The sequence below is a fragment of the Dipodomys merriami genome, unplaced genomic scaffold, assembly GCF_024711535.1.
Source record: "Dipodomys merriami isolate MVZ:Mamm:240054 unplaced genomic scaffold, mDipMer1.0.p SCAF_327, whole genome shotgun sequence".
NCBI classification, from domain to species: Eukaryota; Metazoa; Chordata; class Mammalia; order Rodentia; family Heteromyidae; genus Dipodomys; species Dipodomys merriami.
Window position 1 is genome coordinate 919,169 of NW_027204793.1, and position 23,323 is coordinate 942,491.

The 23,323-nt window shown below is 40.2% G+C and overlaps 1 long non-coding RNA gene across 1 annotated transcript; it reads right to left on the minus strand.

Annotated features, from left to right (window-relative positions):
- Nucleotides 1-15,982: 15,982 nt before the first annotated feature.
- LOC138841674 (uncharacterized) lies at nt 15,983-20,544 on the minus strand. The gene is made up of 3 exons (XR_011376476.1): nt 20,463-20,544; nt 18,171-18,243; nt 15,983-16,891 (listed from the first exon to the last, which is right to left on the minus strand). It is a non-coding gene; the product is annotated as an uncharacterized lncRNA (long non-coding RNA).
- Between the last annotated feature and the right edge of the window lie 2,779 nt (nt 20,545-23,323).

Sequence of the window (23,323 nt, forward strand, 5' to 3'; positions counted from 1 at the left end):
GGATGATTACTATTTAGCTTTTTTTTTTGGGGGGGGGTCCTGTCGTGGGGCCTGAACTCTGGGCCTGGGCACTGTCCCTCAGCTCTTCAGCTCAAGGCTAGCACACTATCACTTGAGCCACAGTGCCACTTCTGGCTTTTTTCTTTTGGCTTATGTGGTGCTGAGTAATTGAACCCAGAGCCTCATGCATGCAAGGCAGGCGCTCTACCACTGAGCCACCTTCCTAGCCCTAGCTTTTTTCTTTAAATAGTTAATTGCTTTTTGAAGTTTATTTGCTTATTTAATCTAGGAAATCAAAAGTTAATATTTGGGTTTTTGGTGAAATTTGAAACTAGGCAATTAAAAACACTCATTGTCCTCAAATTGAACATTTAAAATTATTAAAACTTTGTTCATTTGTTTTAGTTGTCAGAAATTTGAGCCACGCATGGGAGCTCATACTTGTAATGCTAGCTGCTGGGTCTTGACTGATACAGAGAGGATTATGATTTGAGGATAGCCCAGGGAAACATTCACAATATTGGATCTAAATCAATATCTGAACCCAATGCATTGTGCTTTATATTTCATCTACTCAGAAAAGGTAAAAAGAAGGATTGTGAACCATGCTAGCATGGTCATAAACAGAAAACCCTGCCATAAAAATGGATAAAGCAGGGCTGGGAAGGTGGCTCAGTGGTAGAGCGCTTGCCTTACATGCATGAGGCCCTGTGTTCAATTCCTCAGCACCAAATAAGCAGAATAAAAAAAGCCGGAAGTGGAACTGTGGCTCAAGTGGTAGAGTGCTAGCCTTGAGCTGAAGAGCTGAGGGACAGTGGCCAGGCCCAGAGTTCAGCCCCCCCTCCCAAAAAAATAAGGCTAAAGCAGAGCTGGGCTCAGGTGGCTCATGCCAGGAAGCTACTCAGAATGTTGAGATCTGAAGATCACAGTTCAAACCCAGTCTAGGCAGGAAAGTCTGAGAGACTCTTATCTCCATTAAACCACCAGAAAATCAGAAGTGGCACTGTGGCTCAAACAATAGAGCACTTGCCTTGAGCTTAAGAGTGCAAGGACTGTCTCCAGGCCCAGAATTCAAGACACATGACCAACAAAAACAAAAGTGACTAAAGCAAAAAGAGCAGGTATGTGGCTCACCTTTTCAGGACCTACCTTAAGTGCATGAAGCCCTTAATTTAACTGCTAGTATAGAATGGAGGAAAGGATATGAAGAAAAGAAGTAAGGGAGGAATTATGATATAATCAAATACTGGAATGATAAGTATTAAATAAAGAGATTACAGGTATTTTATATTAAAAGATACTGATTGTTTACTAAAAGGAAATTATAAAATGTGGAATTAAGGCTGAAATACAGATACAACTTTTGTTTTTCTGTAAAATGATACTTATGTGTCCCTTTAGTTTAAAAGTAGTAAATGAGTTTAAAACAATATGAGTGGTTAGAAATGAATCATTATTTCTTATCAATTTTTCTGCTATATTCACCACTTAAAAAATCCAAACAATGTTGATCATTTTAATTATTAATTCATTAATTTAATCTTTCATCTTTAGTGTATAGTCTATTGTGCACATCACTTAAATGTTTGAACTCTTTTCGTTTGTTTGTTTTTTGTCCATCATGGATCTTGAACTCTGGCCTGAGCACTGTCCCTTCGCTCTTCACCTCAAGGCTAGCACTCTACCACTTGAGCCACAGAGCCACTTCTGGCTTTTTCTGCTTATGTGGTACTGAGGAATTGAACCCAAAGATTCAACATGCAAGGCAAGCACTCTAGTACTGAGACAACTTCCCAGCCCTGATCTCTATTTTTCCTTCAGACATGGGACTTGACCACAGGGCATGGGTACTGTCCCAGAACTCCTTTGCTCAATGCTAGTACTCTACCATACCAGTTGAAACCACAGTGCCATTTCTTGTTTTTAATGGTTAATTGTAAATAGCAGTCTCATGGGAACTTTTCGGCCCAGGCTGTCTTTAAAACACCAAATTCATTTCTCAGCCTCCTGAAATGGTAGGATTACAGGTATAAGCCACCTGAACCCAGCTCCTCATTTTTTTTAATGTTATATGTTTAGTTCCCCCTCAAATACATACAAAGTGAGATGCAAATTAACTTTAAATGAACCACCAATTGAGGATGTTGAGATTACAAGTGATTGCAATTTTTTTTTACATTCTTTTATATGTGGGCCTTGAACTCAGGGCCTGGGGGCAGTCCCTGTTCTTTTGTGCTCAAGGCTATCACTATACCAGTTTGAACCAGTGCTGCTACCAGTTTCTTGCTAACCAGTTTATGAGATAATAGTCTCACAGACTTTCTTACGCAGGTTGTCTTTAAAGCTCAAATATCAGATCTCAGCCTCCTGTGGTGCTATGATTACAGGCATGAGCCACTGGCACCAGATTTTTAAAAAAGGGACAACAATTCATATGCCAGAAGCTTTGACTTATGCCTATAATACTACCTACTCTAGAGGCTGAGATCTGAAGATGATGATTTGAATCTAGTGGTGCAAAAATGTCTCTGTGAATCTTTTATCTCCCATAAACTGTTCAAGAAAATCCAGAAGTGAAGCTTTGGCTCAAGTGGTAGAGTGTACACTTGAGCAAAAAAGAAGCTCAAGGATAGTACCTAGATCCTGCAATCAAACTCCATTCTTACACACACGCACACACAAACACACACACACACACAAACATACACACACACACACACACACACACAAACCCAAAAGCAAATAGAAAATATGAAGAAATCAATGAAAAATTTTAATATTGTAAGGACTTTTGGGTTTAGAGTTATGACTTAGTTGGTAGGACAATAGCTATTGATTGAAACTATCATGTACCAAGGACATAAAAATGGAATTATCTGCTCTGTATTTTCCTATTCTCATATGTTCTTATTAGGGAACTCTCTTCTTTTTAAAAAAATTGTTTTAGCGGTGATATGTATGTCAGGTAACTAGTACATTTCCTTCCTTTTACGTAATCTCATCTGTTCCCCCATTCTCTTCCATACCCTCTCTCCCATCTTGACCCTTGACTTGCATGGTTCACTTTCATCAATGTCCAGTACAGACAGAGGGCTCTGCTGCTGCAATATTCTGTGTCCTTCCCCCATCTTCCCTGTATATTATGTGAAGAATACAGACTCATCAGAAAATGAAAAGACAAATTAAGAAAAGTCACTTTGTTTTCTTATTGGAACTCATATATATATACAGAGAGAGAGAGAGAGAGAGAGAGAGAGAGAGAGAGAGAGAGAGAGAGAGAGAGAGAGAGAGAGAGAGAGAGAGAGAGAGAGAGAGAGAGAGAGAGAGAGAGAGAGAATTATATAGAAAAGGTGCTTGAGTATTACAACTTGGTGATTTTCGCCAAAGGCTTCCTCTTCTGTTCTTACTATATATGATGCCTAGAGTCCTGTACAGTATGTCATATCCCATTGTGTTTTAAACCTTTCTTTTGCATATCAGGGGAAAATGTACCATTTGTCAATTTGATGTTGGTTAACTTTCTTAATATGATTTATTCTAGTGTCCTCCATTTCCCTGCAAATTTCATTATTTTATCCTTTCTAATGGCTCTGTAAAATTTCATTGTATATAGAGAGCATAATTATTGGTTCCATTCATTTATTGTGGGGCATCTGGGTTGTGTACATTTCTTGTCACTGTGAATTGAGCAGCAAGGAACATGGTTGTGCAAATGTCCTTGCCATTTTCTAGTTTCTCCACTTCCCCACCATCATTTGCTGTCTGAATTCAAGATATTTGGATAAGATGGTATCTCAGGATTACTTTGATATTTATTTTCTTTATGGCCTGGGATGATGAACCTTTCCTGAGATGTTTCTTTGCCATTCTTACCTCTTCTTCTGAGAAGTCTCTCCTTAGCTCCTCTGCCAATTTGGTGATTGGTTTATAAGTTTTGGGTGGTGTAGTTTCCTGAGATCCATGTATACATTGAAAATTAGCCCTTTGTCTAATGTATTGCAGGTAAATATCTTTTCCCAATTTGTTGGCTGTCTTTTTAGTTTAGTGGCTATGTCCCTAGCCTGTGTAGGTTTTTTCATGTGATGTAGTCCCATTTGTTGGGTCTCTCTCCTACCTGTTGTGCCCCTGGAATTCTATTCAGGAAGTTCCTGCCAGTACCTATAAGTTCTTTTTTTTTTTTTTTTTTTTGGATCCGGTCATGGGCCTGAACTCTGGGCCTGGGCACTGTCCCTCAGCTCTTCAGCTCAAGGCTAGCGCTCTACCACTTGAGCCACAGCAACATTTCCGCGTTTTTTTCTTTTTGCTTATGTGGTGCTGAGGAATCGAACCCAGGGCCTCTGGCATGCAAGGCAAGGGCTCTACCACTGAGCCAACTTCCCAGCCCCAAGTTCTTTTTTTTTTTTAATGATTACTTTAATGGTAAAAATTTTATTTACTTTTATAAATACATCACAAGACAAAACTTTTCAAAAATACTTTCCCCCCCAAAAAAATTTTAAAAATAAAGGAAAGCTCGTAATAGGTAGGCAGACTGTCTTGAGTCCTCTTTTTGTTCTTAAGGAGAGCTCTCTGCAGTGTAGGACAGGACAATTGCCGCACACCCAATACTGCCATGGGTTTGGCCTTGGGGAGAGAAAAGGCCAGCCTGGACTGAGTGTACTCTCCTGGTCACGGCCATACTTACACGTTCTAGTATCTATAACACTATCTTTGATTATCTAGTATGGATCCTATTATAGTTGGGCTATGCTGTATACAATGTTAACCATTGAGAACATATATCTCTCTCTGCATATATGTCTGAATTATAAAGTATATAAGTTGGACTCCAAGTTCAACAAACACAAGTTATTCTCTATGTGTTCCCAGAGTCCCTATGAGGATCTCTCAACAGCTGTTCATTTTTCCTGTTTAGATAACATTAAACACCATAGTTTTGCTAGGTCAAGAATAAAGATGAGGGGTGAAAATAAACTTTTGCCTTTAAATAGCTTATGATCCTCAACCCTAAAAGAGGAGTGAAATTAGAAAACATTTTGTTGTTGTTGTTGTCTCCAGAGCGATTACTCCATTACTGGTGAGGCCTGTGAGGTGTGGGGTACACTCCCAGCCTCCCCCATGCCTCAGGCAGGCGCGGCAGGTGGAGGCACACACTGGGCCACCCCGTTCGCATCACAGGGCTCACAACGCAGGAAGGGGCCCACGTCACAGGCGGCCCGCGGAGCAGGGCCAGGGGGTGAGCAGAGCTGCCCCTAGCACGGGTGTGCCTGATGCATGGCAACCGTCGCAGGGGCCAACTGGAGTAAGTGGTTACAGGGTCGAGGCACACAGTGCAAAATTGCGGGAAATGGAGCGCAACTACCAGTGCTCGGCATGCAGCTGCCCAGCTCGCACCTCAGCACCTATAAATTCTAATGTCATCCTTATTCTGTCTTATAGTAGTTTGGCTGATTTTAATGTAGGCAATCCATTTTGAGTTGATGTTAGTGCAAGCAGAGATCCACTTCTAGTTTTCTGCCTATAAATGTCCAGTTTTCCCAACATCAATACTTGAAAAGGCTATGGTGTGTGTGTGTGTGTGTGTGTGTGTGTGTGTGTGTGTGTGTGTGTGTGTGTGTGTGGTGTGTGTGGGGGTCGTGGGGCTTGAACTCTGGGACTCGGAGCTACCCTTCAGCATTTCATCTCCAGGCTAGTACTTGAACCACAGTTCCACTTCCCATTTTCTTGTGGTTTATTGGAGCTAAGAGTCTCATGGACTTCCCTGGCCCTGCTGGCTTTCAACAACCATCCTCAGATCTCAGCCTTCTGAGTAGCTAGGATTAATGGCATGAGCCACAGGCACCCGGAAAGGCTATGTTTTTTCCACACTACATCTTTCGCTCTTTTGTCGAATATCAGATGATTGTAAGTATGTGGTTTTATTTATGTGGTCTTTTCATCTTTTTAAATACTTTTTTATTGTAAAAATAATGTGCAAAGCGGTTACAGTTACATAAGGTAGGTAATGAGTTCATTTCCTCTCAAGCATTGTTACCTCCTCCTTTGTATTCCCCCTACCATCCCTACCCTTCCACCTCCACAACTACTCCTTTCCATCCACCCTCCCCACTCCCTGCCTAAATTGTAAAGTTCGTTTTTGAACATAGTGTCTTGATCTCATTGTTAAAATTGGTCTATCCCTAGTTAAGCATTTGGATTTTTCCCTTCACCTCCCAATGCTAGAGAAATGTATATACAAGATACAGGGCACCAACATCAAAGAAACAAACAAAAAAAAACACATAACTTAGGTTTCAAGATTGGGTGGAAGAATGATTACTGTTGACTTAATTTGATAAGTGTTCTTTAGTTTTTAATGGTAAGGCTTATTAACTCAAAGGGGGAGCAAAAACATTCAGAATAGTAGAATGTGGCTACTACTCATTTGATGTGTGTGGATAGATTATGATTAATAAAAATATATCTATTAACTCCCAGTGGTAGACTGCTATGCTAACTGGGAGGAGACTTTGGTAATGCCAGGGGTTTGAATACTGGTAATGAAGCAGAATATAAGGGGAGATCATTTGCTAAGGATGTAACTTCCTAGGCTCGTAACAAATACATTGTAGTAGAATGCTAAGTGATGATCAACTGAGCACCAAATTTTATTTGTTGACTTCTTTGTTTTGTGAAGTCCAGGGGTTTGAACCTAGAACCTGGGTGCTGTCCCTTAATTTTTTCTCAAGGCTAGTGTTCTACCAGTTGAACCTCAGCTTCATGTCCATAATTTTAGTGGATAATTGGAGATCAGTCTTTCCAATTTCCGCTTTGGGCTTGCTTCAAACCTGATCTTCAGGTATCAGCCTCCTGAGTAGCTCGCATTCCAGTTGTGAGCCACCAGAGCCTGGCTAGAATCACATGTTAAAAGTATTCACTAGGTGAATCAGACGTGTCTAGCTACTATTTGAGAACTTTGGTTCCAGTGGGTCATGTCAGATTTAGAATAACATCAGAATTTTTCTTCTTGTAACCTGCAGCATCCAATATCTATATCATTTATTCCGATCTTCATGTCTGATCTTTTTTTTCTTCATTGTACCTTTTTTTCTTACTTCACAAGCAAGCACGTCAGTGATGTTTTCCTTTTCTGAAGCAAGTTACGTCCTTTCCCATCACTGAGGAATGTACTTGCTGTTCTTACTGCCTGGAGTACCTGCTTCTAGTTAATTGCATGGATGATGGCTCTCAGGTTAATTGTCTCCTCCTCAAAGATATCTCCTCACATACCTGCTGTGAGGTTGTTGCCACAAAACTACCAATGTCATGTCCCTGATATATAGAAATTATCATTATGATTTCTGGTTTTCTTTTCAGCATGAAATTGATGAGGTGAGAGCCACATTCACTTGTTTCTCCAACACCTATAATAGTGCCTGGACCTTAATGCTCAGGAGCCTTGCATGGGGATCAGCCTTTTCCAGCTCAATTTATCCTAGCTTCTGGTCAGGACAGCTCTTGAAGCTGATGTCTGGTGGTTAGCAGTCATTCCCTCTTGTTCTTTGTGCCTTTCTGTGTTGCTGAGTCCACCTCAGAGCAAGATCAGTGCCTGACACTTATTTGCTGCTATGGAAAGATTGGTATGACATCATACAAGTTATGGGAATTGTTTTGTGAAGCTGTGTGATGAGACACATCCCCATACAAGTTCTCCAAGACAAGTGTTTCCCATGCCCAGGAGTGGATTCCACAATTCAGCATCCAAACTATCACCTACTCCCTGATGCACTCAGTGTATATTCCCATTTCCATTAAAAAAAGAAAAATTCAAGATATGCCTTTGATGATTTGTCATTGAATTACTGAAACAAAGTATATAATTTGGGGGCTGGGAAGGTGGCTCAGTGGTAGAGTGCTTGCCTTGCATGCATGAGGCCTTGGGTTCGATTCCTCAGCATCTCATAAGTAAAAGGAAAATAAGCCTGAAGTGGCACTGTGGCTCAAGTGGTAGAGTGCTAGCCTTGAGCTGAAGAGCTGAGGGATAGCGTCCAGGCCCAGAGTTCAAGCTGACAACCGGACCCCCCCCCAAAAAAAAGTATATAATTTTATGTATTTGTAAGTCTTTGTCCATCTCTCTTGAGCCCTGGGCATATTTCTATGTGTTTGCAGCTTGGAAAGGGAAATAAGGTTTAATTCAGGATAGTCAAAAACATTTTGGGAGGGAATACCAACATTCCATCTGATGTTCTACAGATGGCCATCTTGGCAAAGGAACTAAGTAGACTGTTATAGCATAAGAGACTTGTCCTGATTTCTACTGACTTTCCTCTGGGGTCACAGAGAGTGATCCTAGTGCATATGTGTCCCTTGGCTACACCCGAGGGACCAGGTCTCCTCTGAAAATCTAATGGCATGGGGGTAAAAGAAATTAAAACACAGAACCCAGCTTCCCACATTACTAGGATTACAGGCCTAAGTCTCATATACTAACTCATAACTGCCTTTTTATACATCGTTTAGCCTTTTTCAATATATTCAACTCATAGACCGATATACAAATATATGTTAATATTTATTGATCTATTTATAATCAGTGTTATATCTAGAAACACAAAAATATATATTCAAATAATTATAATCAAAGTTATATTACCACTTTCCCCAATAATGTTTTACAGTAATATTATGTGAAAAAATGCTTACTATTGAAAATGTTAAAAGCCCTTGTAGTATGAAAAATCATATTCGATCTTATACATCATATAATATACTATATAAAATGTAATGAATATAGCATGTATTTCCATATATCTGATTTAATTACTTCCTGATGTTGTGTTTGTCCATCTATGTAAGCCTTCTTTCTTCTATTGATGATGGCTTATACTTTCCAGTGTCGATATTTCCTATGTATTTTGTCAAATATATTCAGCCCTAAGTAGATTTTTTATATTAACGGAGCCAAATTTTTCTTCAATATTTCCCAAAGCACAATGAATATGTATAGAGGCTTGAACTCATTGTTGGAAGAAAGTCCCACATACCACTATAAGTATTGTAGCATTTGTCCCAATTGACAGAACAGCTTTCTAGGTCATCTGATCTGGTATGTCCTAAAGCTTTTGTAACCACCTTATCACCCCATGCAGGCATGGCCTGGCTTCCTTGCAACTCCCTGTGCACTTAACCGTTCCCTTTATATCTAGTAGTCTCTCTTGTTCAGCCCGCTGTCACTTTGTGTTTGCCCACACACAGAACACATGTGCATGGTGCTTTACATTGTAGGTGAAAAAAAAACACATTTAAGACTCATGAATTGTATAACATAACATAGACATTGACATTTTAATAACGTTAGAAAAATAATAGAGACGTGGAGAGAGTGGGCATCCTTGTCTTGTTCCTGAGTTAAGAGGAAATGGCTTTAGTTTTTCACCATTGAGTATAATGCTGGCTGTAGGTTTGTCATATACAGCCTTTATTGTATTGAGGAATGTTCCATGGATTCCTAATTTTTCCAAAACCTTCATCATGAAGGGGTGTTGGATCTTGTTGAATGCTTTTTCTGCATCTATTGAGATAACCATGTGGTTCTTATTCTTGCTCCTGTTGATGTGATGAATAATATTAATTGATTTGCGTATATTGAACCAGCTTTGCATCCCTGAAATGAATCCTGTTTGATCATGTGGTATGATTTTTTGGATGAATTGTTGAAGTCGATTGGCCAAAATTTTGTTGAGAAGTTTTGCATCAATGTTCATCAAAGAAATGGGTCTATAGTTCTCTTTCTTTGAGGAGTCCCTGCCTGGTTTTGGGATGAGGGTTATGATGGCTTCATAGAATGTGTTCGGTAGTGAGCTTTCTCGTTCAATTTCATTGAAGAATTGGAAGAGTATTGGTGTGAGCTCTGCTTTGAAGGCCTTGTAAAATTCCGCTGTAAAACCATCTGGTCCTGGGCATTTCTTAGCTGGGAGGTCTCTTATTGCTGTTTCTATTTCAATGCTTGATATGGGCCTGTTAAGCTGGTTTAACTCATCTTGGTTTAGTTTTGGCATGTCAATATTTGCTAGGAAAAGGTCCATTTCTGTCAAGTTCTCAAACTTATTAGCATAAAGTCTTGAGAAATATTCCCTTATAATTTTCTGAATGACATAGCTAGCAAGATCAATAGAAAGCCCACCGATTGGGAGAAGATTTTTACTAGCCATACAACGGACAAGGGTCTCATATCTAAAATATACTTGGAACTCAAAAAATTAAACCACCCAACAACAAATCCTCAAAGAAACAACTGCCCAATAAATAAGTGGGCGAAAGACTTAAAGAGAAGCTTCTCTGAAGAAGAAAGAAGGATGGCCAATAGACACATGAAGAAATGTTCAACATCCCTAGCCATAAAAGAAATGCAAATCAAAACAACTTAGGTCCCATGGTTTCCCTTATTTGCAATATCTAGTATAGGTATGAGTCAAGCGGAAAAGGTCAGATAATGTGATGTTAGGAAAATGAACCCTTAAATATGTATTTTAATGTTTTCGTTTCTTTCATGCATGTGTTTCTAACGCATTTATAAGATTATTTCTTTGTTGCTTTGTATGTCCCTCCCCCACAGTGCAACCCCCACTTTCACTATATTTGATGTCAGTATAACATGTGGAGGAGATGGTGACAAACAAGTCGTTTAAGGATTCAGGTGTACCTGTTGCAACAATGAGAAGTACAAAATGTCATGTCAAAACCAGCTTTACAATGTCGGTGTGGGGGGGAGGAGGGTATGATTGTGTGGGGGGTAGGGGGGAGGCTGGGAAGGGAGGTGAAGGGTAAACAAAGGAGTAGGCTGCAATGCTTGGTAAGTAATGTATGCATTATCCTGCCCATGTAATTGTAACCCCTCTGTACAGTATGTTCTCAAATAAAATTAAATTAAATTAAAAAAAAATAAGTAGAATGATCATTTTACAACAATCAGGACCAAAAAGAAATATAAAGATTTTCTAAAGAAGAGGGGAAGCAATCTCTAAATCTGGATTGTCTTCTAAGTTGCCTTCAGACACATATTCTGCCTCAGACTCCTCAAAGGGATCTACTTCCTCATTAAAGGCAGTATTTTCTTCCTGAGTCTAGGGAGGGACAGATTCTTATTTCTCAATTGGAAATTGGATCTCCAGCAGCAGGACAGATTGGTCTGGATAATCTGTGAGGACAGATTCCCTTTCCTCAACTGAATCTAGACTTTGAACCTAACATTGGTTTTCCTGAACTTAGACTGGGGTCATTTTCCATTAGCATATATTTACCCTGCACTCCAAAACCAATACTTTTTTACTGGTTTGGATGTGATCTAGGTGAATTGTGAACATCAATGGAAGACATGCTGGATCATCTTCCTTGGTGGTATGTGCATGTACACCTACATCACATGTGGCGTTCAGAACCAGTGGGATGTCCACAGGACTCAAAACCTACTTGAGCCTTTCTACACATTGAAAAAGCCTCTATGTTCACATGCTTTCTAGAGTCCAGTTTTGGCTCCCAATCTCCATCAGTCACCATAGGCGACATCACAGATGGGTTTTTTATCTGTAGTTCAGCAGGAAGTTCTCTACATTGACAGAAACATAAGAATGGAAATAGGTACAGGAATCTTAGAGTAGACTCTAGAAGTTAAAGTGTGACTAAACTTCTATGAGGATTTAATAGGAGAAGCTGTAGAACTTGAGTTTGGACTGAACACTGATGAGAAGGTAGGGTGTTTCTAATGAGTGGTTATGTCCAAGTTCTTTTAAAACGGGAACAGACATTACTAGGCATAGAACATCCATAAAAGGACATTTTGCCAAGCTGGGTAGTACAAAGGGCTCTTGGACAAGCAGGCCCATCCCTTGAGACCTAGGTTCCATCCCTACTCACAAGCTCTAAGGCATCTAAACAAGTACTACTTACTCTTTTTCTTGGTCTCATGGGTCATGCTTTGCTCCAGCTGGTCCAGAAGGATATGTAAGCAGGACAGCAATTCTGAAGAGGGCATGTTGAGCTTGTCATACTTTGTAAGTTTTTTTAGGATGTCAAGTTTCTTGTGCTCAAAAATCATCATGGTAGAAGTCCATCCAAATAGTTAAGACGGAACAATCGATGCTGTTGGCAAATTGTTGACAAGGAAAATGAGAGTCTGCCCTCTCCATCCTGAGCTTTCTACCATAGACCCTTTCTGGCAAGACTAGAATGTTGGGAAGTGGGAAGAGACTCCTGGAAGCAGGATGCTGCTCACAACCCACTTCTAGAAATTTCTAATACAATCCTCCAAAATTCTCCCTGTGATGGACAGAGAAAGTTGTTTCCCCACTGTATCTGACTTGCTACACACAACCCTCCCTGTCATTGAGGGCTTGTGATCCATGCGGGCCTGGTCATAAACAGAAAACCCTGTCATAAAAATGGCTCAAGCAGAGCTGAGCTCAGGTGGCTCATGCCTGTAATCTTAGCTACTCAGGAGGCTGAGATCTGAAGATCCCAGTTCAAAGCCAATCTAGGCAGGAAATTGTGTGAGACTCCTATCTCAATAAACCACTAGAAAACCAGAAGTGGCACTGTGGCTCAAACAGTAGAACACTCGTCTTGATTTGAAGAATGCAGGGACAGTGTCCAGGCGCAGAGTTCAAGTCACATGACCAACAAAAACAAAAGTGACTAAAGCGAAAAGAGCAGGTGTATAGCTCACTTTGTAGAGCACCTACCTAAAATACATGAAGCCCTGAGTTTAATTGCTAGTATTGAAAGGAGGAAAGGATATGAAGGAATGGAATGAAGAAAAGAAGGAAGGGAGGAATTTTGATTTAACCAAATACTGGAAAGATGTGAAGTATTAATTAAAGTTATTACAGGTATTTTATATGAAAAGATACTGATTGTTTACTAAAAGGCAAATTATAAAATGTGGAATTCAGGCTAAAATACATGTACAAATTTGTTTTTCCGTAAATTGATATTTACATACTTCTTTTGTTTAAAAGTAGTAAATGAGTTTAAAAAATCGAAGAGTTGTTAGAAATGAATCATTATGTCTTATCACTTTTTCTGCTACATTCACCACCTAAAAATTGAAACAATGCTGATAATTTCAATTATTAATTTATTAATTTAATCTTTCATCTTTCGTGTATATTCTATTGTACACATCATTTAATTATTTGAACTCTTTTTTTGTTTGTCTTTTGTCAATCATGGGTCCTGAACTCTGGGCCTGGGCACTGTCCCTTAGCTCTTCACCTCAAGGATATCACTATACCACTCGGACCAAAGTGCCACTTCTGGACTTTCTGCTTATGTGGTACTGAGAAATTGAACCCAAAGGCTCATACATGCAAGGAAAGCACTCTACCACTTAGCCACCTTCCCAGCCCTGAACTCTGTATTTTTTCCTTTAGACATGGGGCTTGAATACTGGGCATGGGTGCTGTCCCAGAGCTTCTTTGCTCAAAGTTAGCACTCTACCATACAAGTTTAAACCATAGTGCCATTTCTTGTTTTTTAATGGTTAATTGAAAATAGCAGTCTCATGGTAACTTTTCTGCCCAGGGCTGGCTTTGAAACACCATCCTCATTTCTCAGCCTCCTGAGAAGGTAGGATTACAGGCGTGAGCCACCTGTACACTTGTGCTCATTTGTTTTTCTTTTAACTGTAATAAAAGTTTAGTTCCCCCACCTAAATACGTGCACACTGAGATGCAATTTGGCTTTAAATAAACCACTAGTTGAGGATGCTGAGATTACAAATGATGGCAAATTGTTGTTAACTTTTTGTAATATGTGAAGCTTGAACTGAGCGCCTGGTTGAAATCTCTGTTCTCTTGTGCTCAAGGCTATCACTCTACTAGTTTGGCCCACAGTGCCTCTTTTAGTTTCTTGGTAACCAGTTAATAAGATAATAGACTCACAGACCTTCTTACCAAGGCTGTTACTAATCCTCGATTATCAGATCTCAGCCACCTGAGTTGTTATGATTACCGGCATGAGCCACTGGCACCAGTTTTTTAAAAGGCAACAACAGATTACTTTAGGGGAGGTTGCAGGAGGAAAGAGCTAGAGGCTAAACAAGCTCTCACATAGAAAATAGTTGTAGTGTTCCAGTGAAGAGTCCTAGGCCAGAGAATTACTAAGTGTGCCATCACAGTACAGAGAGTTTGGCCAGAGAGGGAAAATACAGGCAAGGAGACATATCTGAGCACTTGCCATTAGCTGCAGCTGCAGTGGCGGCAGCAATGACAGCAGCCTAGCCACCAAACGAACAACACAGAGTCTGGGACAATGGTGCCAGAAACAGCAGGTGACAGGATTCTTCTTAAAACCAGAAAGGGCTGACAAGTAGCAGGTATCTTCTTCCTGCAGATCACAGACCAGAGACAACCCAGGCACCAAGACTCCAGGGTGAATTGAATCCTGACATACTCACCTGCACTCACCCCCGGAGGTCTCCATATTTGATATTGAAAAGGCCCAGCTGAGGAGCTAGCTCCAACTCAGGCCTTGGAAAAAAAAAACAAACGAGTCATTTAGGAGGTCACAGGTACCTGACCTGACCTGCCAGGCTCAGCTCCTCCCTGGGAAAAGTCACCCAGCCCAAGCAGACAAAGCTCTGCCATGAGGGGAGTGACGTTCTTCACTGGGTAACAGAGCCAGAGGCTGCCCCTCCCTACAGCAGCCTAGACAATCAAGTAAAATTCAGTAAACATAAACCCTGAGAATGGCTCCAGGCTGGGCTCTGTGAGTGTCTCAGAAGCTACCCCTCAGGGAAAAGCTACAATTTGCTGAAAGGCCTCATTTCTACCCAGAACCTAGCCTCATCACAACTTCTTCAAACTAGAGGAAACAGCCATCTCCCTCTTTTGTGAAACTCAAAGCAGATCTCTCTCTCATTGAACTAGCCTGGGAGGAGGATCACAAAATCCTGGGTAAAGCAGAGCATTTTTCTGCCTGCTCAAACAAATTGACTTAAGAAAACAATCTAGCCACAGGCAAAAAAAAAAAAACACAAGCAGATTAGAGACTCCATCAAGAGACTGGTTACAGACACAGGGAGATACAGGATCTTCCCATCTAATCCCTCCGCGCCCACCCCCAAAGAAAAGAGCTCTTTGTTGTACCTTTTTTGTTTTTTTGTTTTTTTAAAAAATTGTTTTCTATTAATCTTTTTTTCTCCCCTCCTATTTTTTATTTTAGGTGTATATGTGTGTGTGTGTGCTTTGTTTAAATCTCTACTGACCTTTTGGTCCTTTTTTCCTTTTTTTTTCTTTTTCATTCTTTTCATTTTTCTTCTGTTTCCTTCTTTTTTGTGTGACTTAATTGCTGTTCTGCTCATCCTCAGATATATGCCGTCATCAAATATTAGACTGAAAGACCATAGTCCCCTAGGATACTTTCATCAATGGGAGGGCACCCCAGAAACTCAGGCTCCAGGCCGGGAGATGCAATAAACAAGTGGAGTTTATTTGACGTTTGCGCAAACGGACTCTCTGCCATGGTCAGTCAGAGAGCCCTGAGCAGCGGTTACAAGCCTTTTTAAAGGCAAAAAAAAATGATTAAAGCATAACACAAAGCATCCCATGATTGGTCCATTTAAAGGTCACCATATACGCCAAAAATCACTTTGCCAAGCGGGAAATTTTGTAACACTTTTTGTAAAACATTTGGCTCATGGTTGGTTTAAGGGGGGTTTACATGGTTACAGGCCTATGATTGGTTGACATTTGGCTTTGCTTGGGGTCTTGCCAGGTGGTCGTTATCTCAAGGTCCTGTCTGGGGTATTTCTAAATGGGAACTGAGGAACACGTACTGTCTGTTCTTTATCTATGACCACTGACCTTGTTCTGGGGCCGGCATCTGGTCTCTGAAACTTCTTAACTCATTTCTGGGAAGGAAGGGTCAGTGCTAGCGTAAGCAAGTTTACAGAAGCATAATCAGCAGTTAGCAAGTTAGTAATGGTAATGGGCAATTTTTTATCTTTCATTCCCCCCTTCTTCTCTCGACTAATTTTAATTAGTGTGGGGTGTCAGTTTTTCTGAGTGCTTGGTATTGAGATCTCAGAACTAATAGATGGACTGTGCTGATTTTTTTTCTTTTACAAAAGATACCAATCTGTTGAGTATACCATTTGCAACATACTCCTACCATTTGCTACATACTTAAACTTTCTGAGGTTTGTCTTAAAGACAATTTTTAAATTTATCCAATTCCTTTTCCAAGGCTTTCTTTACCATTTGCTACATACTTGAACTTTCTGAGGTTTGTCTTAAAGACAATCCTTACTTTTTAAATCCTTTCTTCTCCAAAGAGGACATTTTTTCCCCAATTCCTTTCTCAAAACTCTCTTTACTACCCTCCTCTTTGTTACAATTCCTTGAGCTTCTTTGTGGCTACAGTTTAAAACTTCCCAATTTTTCCTGTGGCTTGTGAAACCAAGTTATCTCAGAACAACCTCAAGGTACCACTGGGCTGGAGAAGCTTGCTAGATTTTAAGGCTAAGAGTATTACTTCCATTGATAACACACTCAGGTTATTACCATACCAGAGCCAAACTAGGCTGTGACCATAGAGTGGATTTCCAGTCACTATGCACTGAAGTACCTAAGGCAAGCAAGCCAGTGATATCCTTGTCCCCAATATCCACTGTGGGAAGAGAGGGTTTCTGGATATCACCCAAAAGAATGTCCCACAAGATCTTAGATTTAGCAGCAGTCAACCAGGAAGCAGACTCAGGTCATGGAATCAGGAAGGAGTTTCTCCAGGTGGTTGTCAGGACGTCGTCGAACTTTACCCATTAGGGTATGCAACAGCAGCAGCAGCAGCAGTAGGGTCTCTCAGTGGCTCCAAGGGACTGTCATACCTCATGCTGGGCTGTAAATTCCTACACAGACTGGTTAAGGATACATTGCATAGGCTTGGCAGACTTTGATCCTGCTAGTTTTTAAGATCTTTAAACAATAGTCCAGGACAATTTACCAAAATCACAACTTTTTTATTAACCAGATATTTTTGTAAATAGACACAGAAGGCTCAGAAGGCTTAGTCTTGTAGCCATCTCTGACAGATGCAGTCTCCACACCTTGCACACCGACAACTATTAACACTATTCTTTATGCCTTTTTAAAAAAAATTATTTTATCTATTTTGCCTCATTTTTTCAAAACTGACTATGGACCCTTGATCTTAAAATGGGGGTAGAAGGGCGAAGTTCCATCTTCTGTAACTTCTTCAAGCTGACTTCAGGGGCATTGATCTTACTTAGCCAGGAACCTATAACCTTAGCCTATTTTACAAAGAGGCTATCAGGGTTAGATGTCATTAAGAACAATATTTAACTTTTGTCAACTGCACAGACCTTTTCTCCGGCTACAGCAATGTAGCTTGTTTAGCATTCTGGTTTGCAAAATCATCTTTCTAGATGGCTTAGGGATGTGATCTCTAATGATCCCAACAATGCCTAAGTTATCTTTGCAGGCCTTTAGACAGATATCAATAGAAATACACTCTCAGGTTTACAAAATTTTTCCTGAGCAGATGAACTTCATGTAACTAGTGTCAGCTCAATTAGAGCTGCCAATTAGAGCTTTTGGCACATAAAGGGGTTGAGATTTAAACTATCCCCCACATTTTATAACATTAATTTTTTACTATCACAGAGGACTGGCAAGTTCCTGTCCCTTACAAGGTAGTCATGAACATTAGGCATGCTTACAAACTATCTCCCATGACCTCCTGGTTCTGACCAGTTTTGAAGGGCCACACAGAAATGATTCTAGGATCTGACATTTCTGCCATCCAAGCAGTGGCTTACTGTCTCTAGATGTTCCTCCATTGCTTTTGTCCTAGGAGTGTCTTCTCCACATTGGGATAAATGCCTCATTGGCATTTCCCTTTAGCTGGTCGCTCGACCTGAACTCGGGGCCTGAGTGCTGTCCCTCAACTGTACAGTTCAAGGCTAGTACTCTGCCACTATGAGTCCCAAAGCAACTCTGCTTGCTCTTTCAGCACTCTGCTGGCTGAGTAGAGGTGACAGTCTCACAGGGACCTTTTTGTGCCTGGGCTGGCTTTGAACCAGTTTGCAGATCAATGAGTCTTATAAAAGGCCACCTTACTCCAATTAAAAGCAACAAGGCTGTCAACATAGAAGTAGCTTTTAAGCATGCTCTTACCTGAAACGTATTAAGAGTCAAAGTTACATCAAACAAACTTGTAAGAATCCTCTGTGCTTTGCTCTGGGCTTTGCTGGAAAATTAAAAAAAAAAAAACCCTATAAGAGCAAACTAGAATAGCAATCATTTTGATAATACTAATCTTTTTTCTTTGTGTACATTGAGGCCAATGTTAAGAACAATTTTACATTTAAACTTTATATCCAAAAATCCATTTCCTATTTTTTAAGTCTCCTTTAATCTTCTTTTTAATATTGTATACCTCAGTTTTTATTTGCATTTTGAAAAGATCCCTTGAAATCTTGAGGCCAAGTGTCACTCATTACCTCTTGGCTGCTTGTTTTATAACAGATACACATTAAGATTTTTAAACTCAAATGACAATTTTTCCTTAATGCGAAAATAACAATCATCATAACTGAACCAAAAAGCTAGACTTAACACCTTTATAACTTTTAAAAACATCCTAATTGCAGAACAAAATTGAAAGTAAGCCACATTATACAAATAACTTTTTAACCCTCTTTTTAAGGCCTTCCTAATTTTAATGTTAACACACGCAAGGGAAGTTTTAGCAATACTAATCAGATCATCACATCACTCATTTTAACCATCATATTTTCAGTGTCTATCTGCAGGGAAAAGAGAGAACAAAGATGGGCCACTCAGCCACTTCTATGGAATGGGCACACACACAATCTGACTCTTTAGGTTTAGATGAACTGCGTTTGTGCCAGCTTGCCCTCTTTCACCATGCGTGGACTATTCCCAGGGATTGTCCCACCATGCATGTCCAGCTGAACTGAACTTCTGCTTGTTCACCCCTCACCCCTAAAGATAGGTCTTCTGTTGGCTTCTAAGTTTTTCCCCTTTTCTTATCTCTTGGTTTTCGAATGAAATACACAGTTTTTAGACAGACAGAAAAAGTAATATCTTTGATGGTGTTAAACTAACCTTTATATTTAAATTTTTAATATTTATCCCCAAATTTTAGCCAAGGGAACTAGATCCCAAAAAGCCAATGCATTTTTGTTAAGCCAGATAACTTGATTACAGTATAAACAGTCTTATGCATTTAAAACATTAGTTTTTTAAAATACCAGATTTTCTAATTTGCAAGTTAAAGAAACTTTAAAGAGCCATTTAAAACAATGTGAAAAATTTTTAAACATTTTTGTTAATGTCCAAACCTCATAACCTTTTGAACTTTTAAATTTAAACTCACCCAATTGTTACAGCATGCTGACAATTCTTATCTTTGAACACATTCACAGACACACAAAAAACAGTCACACTCTGGTTTGCAAAAGCATCTTTCTAGATGGCTTAGGAATGTTATCTGTAATGATCCCAACAATGCCTAAATTACCTTTGCAGGCCTTTAGACAGATATCAATAGAAACACACTCTCAGGATTAACCTTTTGAATTTTTAAATTTAAACTCATCCAATTGTTACAGCATGCTGACAATTCTTATCTTTGAACACGTTCACAGACACACAAAAAACACTCACACAGATCTTAAAGCGCGAAAAAATCAAAATCAGTCATACGTACACCTTTTAAAGTTTTTAAACAAAAATTTAAGACAGTATTTCTTTTAAACTAGGTACCTTTGTTGGGCTTTATTTTCCCAGAGCTTGTTTGTCTAGCAAGGCAATTCACTAATTAGTCTCTTGAATCCCTTCTGTTGGAGGAGAGCTGGGGGAGGGGGTCACCTAAAACTAAACTAGTCAGATTTTTTTAATCCAATTTTAGACAAGAGCACTTCACAAATTGTTACATTGTCAGGACTAGCTGAAAAAGTCCAAACCAGGCACACAGCCTTCTACACCCTCCTTGCCGGCAGCCTCCACAAGGAGAAAATGCAGCCTGAGGCTTGAAGGGAACCAAACTAGCCCAGCTGGAACTTTTATTCTCCCAGAGATGTTTAAATAAATAAATAACAAAAATACAGATAAACACAAAAAACAAGGATCCACATTTAAAACTGGTACCAATTCTAAAACAGAAATAGACAAAAACTGAAGGCTGAGTTGGGGACTAATGGGCCCAAGTTCATTCCTACCGGAACCCTGTGCTGCTCCCACTCAGCAAGCTGAATCCAGAGTCTGCTGAGTGAGCCTGCCACACTCACCCAGAACTTCCCTACCCCAGAAAACATAAAACAAACACACACACTAAAGTAAACAAGACAAACAAGTGGCCACAAAGACAAAATCAAGACTCAGTGAATGGGGCTACATCTCACCACCATTCGCTTACAAGGGGACTCAACACCCCCTACTCACCTCCGGAGGATTTTTCTTTTAGATTCCTGCAGACGTTGACTGAGGGGCCTTCCAAGGCAGAGGAGAATTCCCAGTCATCTTGGGGCAAAGGAAAACTAAAACCCCTAGCAGCCGTCCCCTCAGACTGACAGGTTCTCCCCCACGCTCAGACCCCCCTGAACCAAGGCCCAAGGCTGAGATCTAACTGGGGCCACTTGCAGGTGGTCAGTGGCAGCTTCATAATTGACAAACAAGCAAGTTACAAAAACAGAACCAGCAGTTTTTGTTTTCAAACGAACTAGGACAGGGTCTCGGGGTGTCCTAGGAGGGGACTCACTTGTTGTCCCATCTCTATAGAGAATACAAAACACACATTAAAAACGATTAACACTAAACAGAGACAGACAGAACCAGATGCCGCGCGGCAACCAAGTGAATACAGATGAGGAAGGAAATTACAGATGGGAGTGGCCAGCCGTGCCTTAACTCCCGAGAACAGAGAGACACTCGGATCTCTTCCTTCCTCGAGACGACCCTGGAGCAGCACTCCAGGGCAGGACCAGGGCACTGGGCACGTCTGCTTTTCCCTCTGGCCCAAATACAGATTCAGAGGACCCTGGAGCAGGGCTCCAGGGCGGGACTAGGGTACTGGGCATGTCTGCTTTTCCCCCTAGTCCAAATACAGATTTGGATCCCAGAACGCAAAACGAAAGTGACAAACACACAAGACAAGAGCTCTATCTTACCTCTTGCCGGTCCTGGAATCTGGGGTTTGGGGGCACCTGGTTCCTGGCCAATGCATCAAACAAAAGACCCTAATCCCCTAGGATACTTTCATCAATGGGAGGGCACCCCAGAAACTCAGAATCCAGGCTGGGAGATGCAATAAGCAAAAGGAGTTTATTTGACGTTTGCGCAAATGGACTCTCTGCCCCGGTCAGTCAGAGAGCCCCGAGCAGCGGTTACAAGCCTTTTTAAAGGCAAAAACCCACAAGATTAATGCTTAACACAAAGTATCCCATGATTGGTCCATTTAAAGGTCACCATATACGCCAACAATCACTTTGCCAAGCGGGAAATTTTGTAACACTCTTTGTAAAACAATTGGCTCATGGTTGGTTTAAGGGGGGTTTACATGGTTACAGGTCTATGATTGGTTGACATTTGGCTTAGCGTGGGGTCTTGCCAGGTGGTCGTTATCTCAAGGTCCTGTCTGGGGTATTTCTAAATGGGAACTGAGGAACACGTACTGTCTGTTCTTTATCTATGACCACTGACCTTGTTCTGGGGCCGGCATCTGGTCTCTGAAACTTCTTAACTCATTTCTAGGAAGGAAGGGTCAGTGCTAGCGTAAGCAAGTTTACAGAAGCACAATCAGCAGTTAGCAAGTTAGTAATGGTAATCATCAATTTTTAATTTTTCAATACCTTACCCCCATTGTATACACACTTAATCAAGAATTGTATTACTCAATTCAAAACTTCTTAACCTTAAATTCTGTAATAGCAGTATTATCTCTTTATACCTATATAATTTTTGAGAATCTTTATTTTTTAGTTTTTCATGTATCCTTTCTATCCCTCCCCTCCTCTCATCGTATCCTTTTCTTCTCTCAATATCACCTTAAACGTAGATAATTTTTAAGATTCATTTTTTAAATTTAAATATTCGTTTTTCCCATTTTTTTTGTCTGTTTTATCCTCTCTCCTACTATTCTGTCCAATCCATTTCCGTCTTTGAGATTAGAACTTGGTTAAATTCACTCTCCTTTTGCCTCTCCACATTCTTCTAATCCTATTTTTCCTCACATTTGTCCCTAAATATAATAATTTCTGGTTTGCCAAATTCATCCTTGCTGTTGTTAGCCCATTAATCCATAGTTGTTTGATGTTGAATAGATTGTATCTGTTGAACTAGATTATATCTGCGTACTTTTGCCTGGGCCACTACAGGACTTTGGTTGATGCATGCCTTGAAAAATGGATTCTAGCAGAAAACTGGTGTCACTTCATATCAAATGGGCAGAACAAGCCAGAAAAACACAAGAAAAATGCAGGTCCTGGTATCTCAACTCCCACTCATGATAACCAGGTGACAGAACAGATAATGTGTATTCCAGAGGAGGGTTCCCCAAAAGCTCTATAAATATTACTGGAAAACATGGTGAATGAACATGAATAAAACCTTCAAAGGACTCGGTGTGAACATGATAGGGAGAGAGAGGAAGCAAACCAAAGATCAATACAGTAATCTCATGAGCATGAGGAAGCTACTCAAAGATTGATACAGAAATGCATGAACAGGCTGAGAACACTCAAAGAGAAATACAGGAATTGTATGAACAGGCTGAAAACAGACAAAGAGAATGTCAGGAATTGAGTGAGCAGGCTGAGAAAAGTCAAAGAGAACTACAGGAATTGCATGAACATGAGGAATCTAATCAATGAGTAATACAGGAATTGCAAGGGAGGGACGAGAATAAACAAAGATCAATAGAGGCATTCATGGAATCCTTAAACAGACACCTGAAAAAATTCGGGGAGACCACAAAGGGAATGCTGAATGGAACCTGACAGAAGGAATGGGAATATAAGGAAACCATAACCAAACAACTAAGTGATTTGAAAATAAGCACTGAAGACCAAGTTAAGGAAGTAAAGAAGCTCATACGAGATCTAAAACAAAGCTTCAGCAAAGCATTTGAAGTCATCAAAGACAAACAATTAGAGGAAAATGAATAAAAAACAAAGAAGAAAGTCTTGACAGTAGATTAGACCATGCAGAAGATCGAATCTTGGTGACTGAAGACAGCCTAGATATTATAGAGAAAGAATATACAACTATACAAGACAAATCCAGAAATAGTTTTAGATATATTCAGC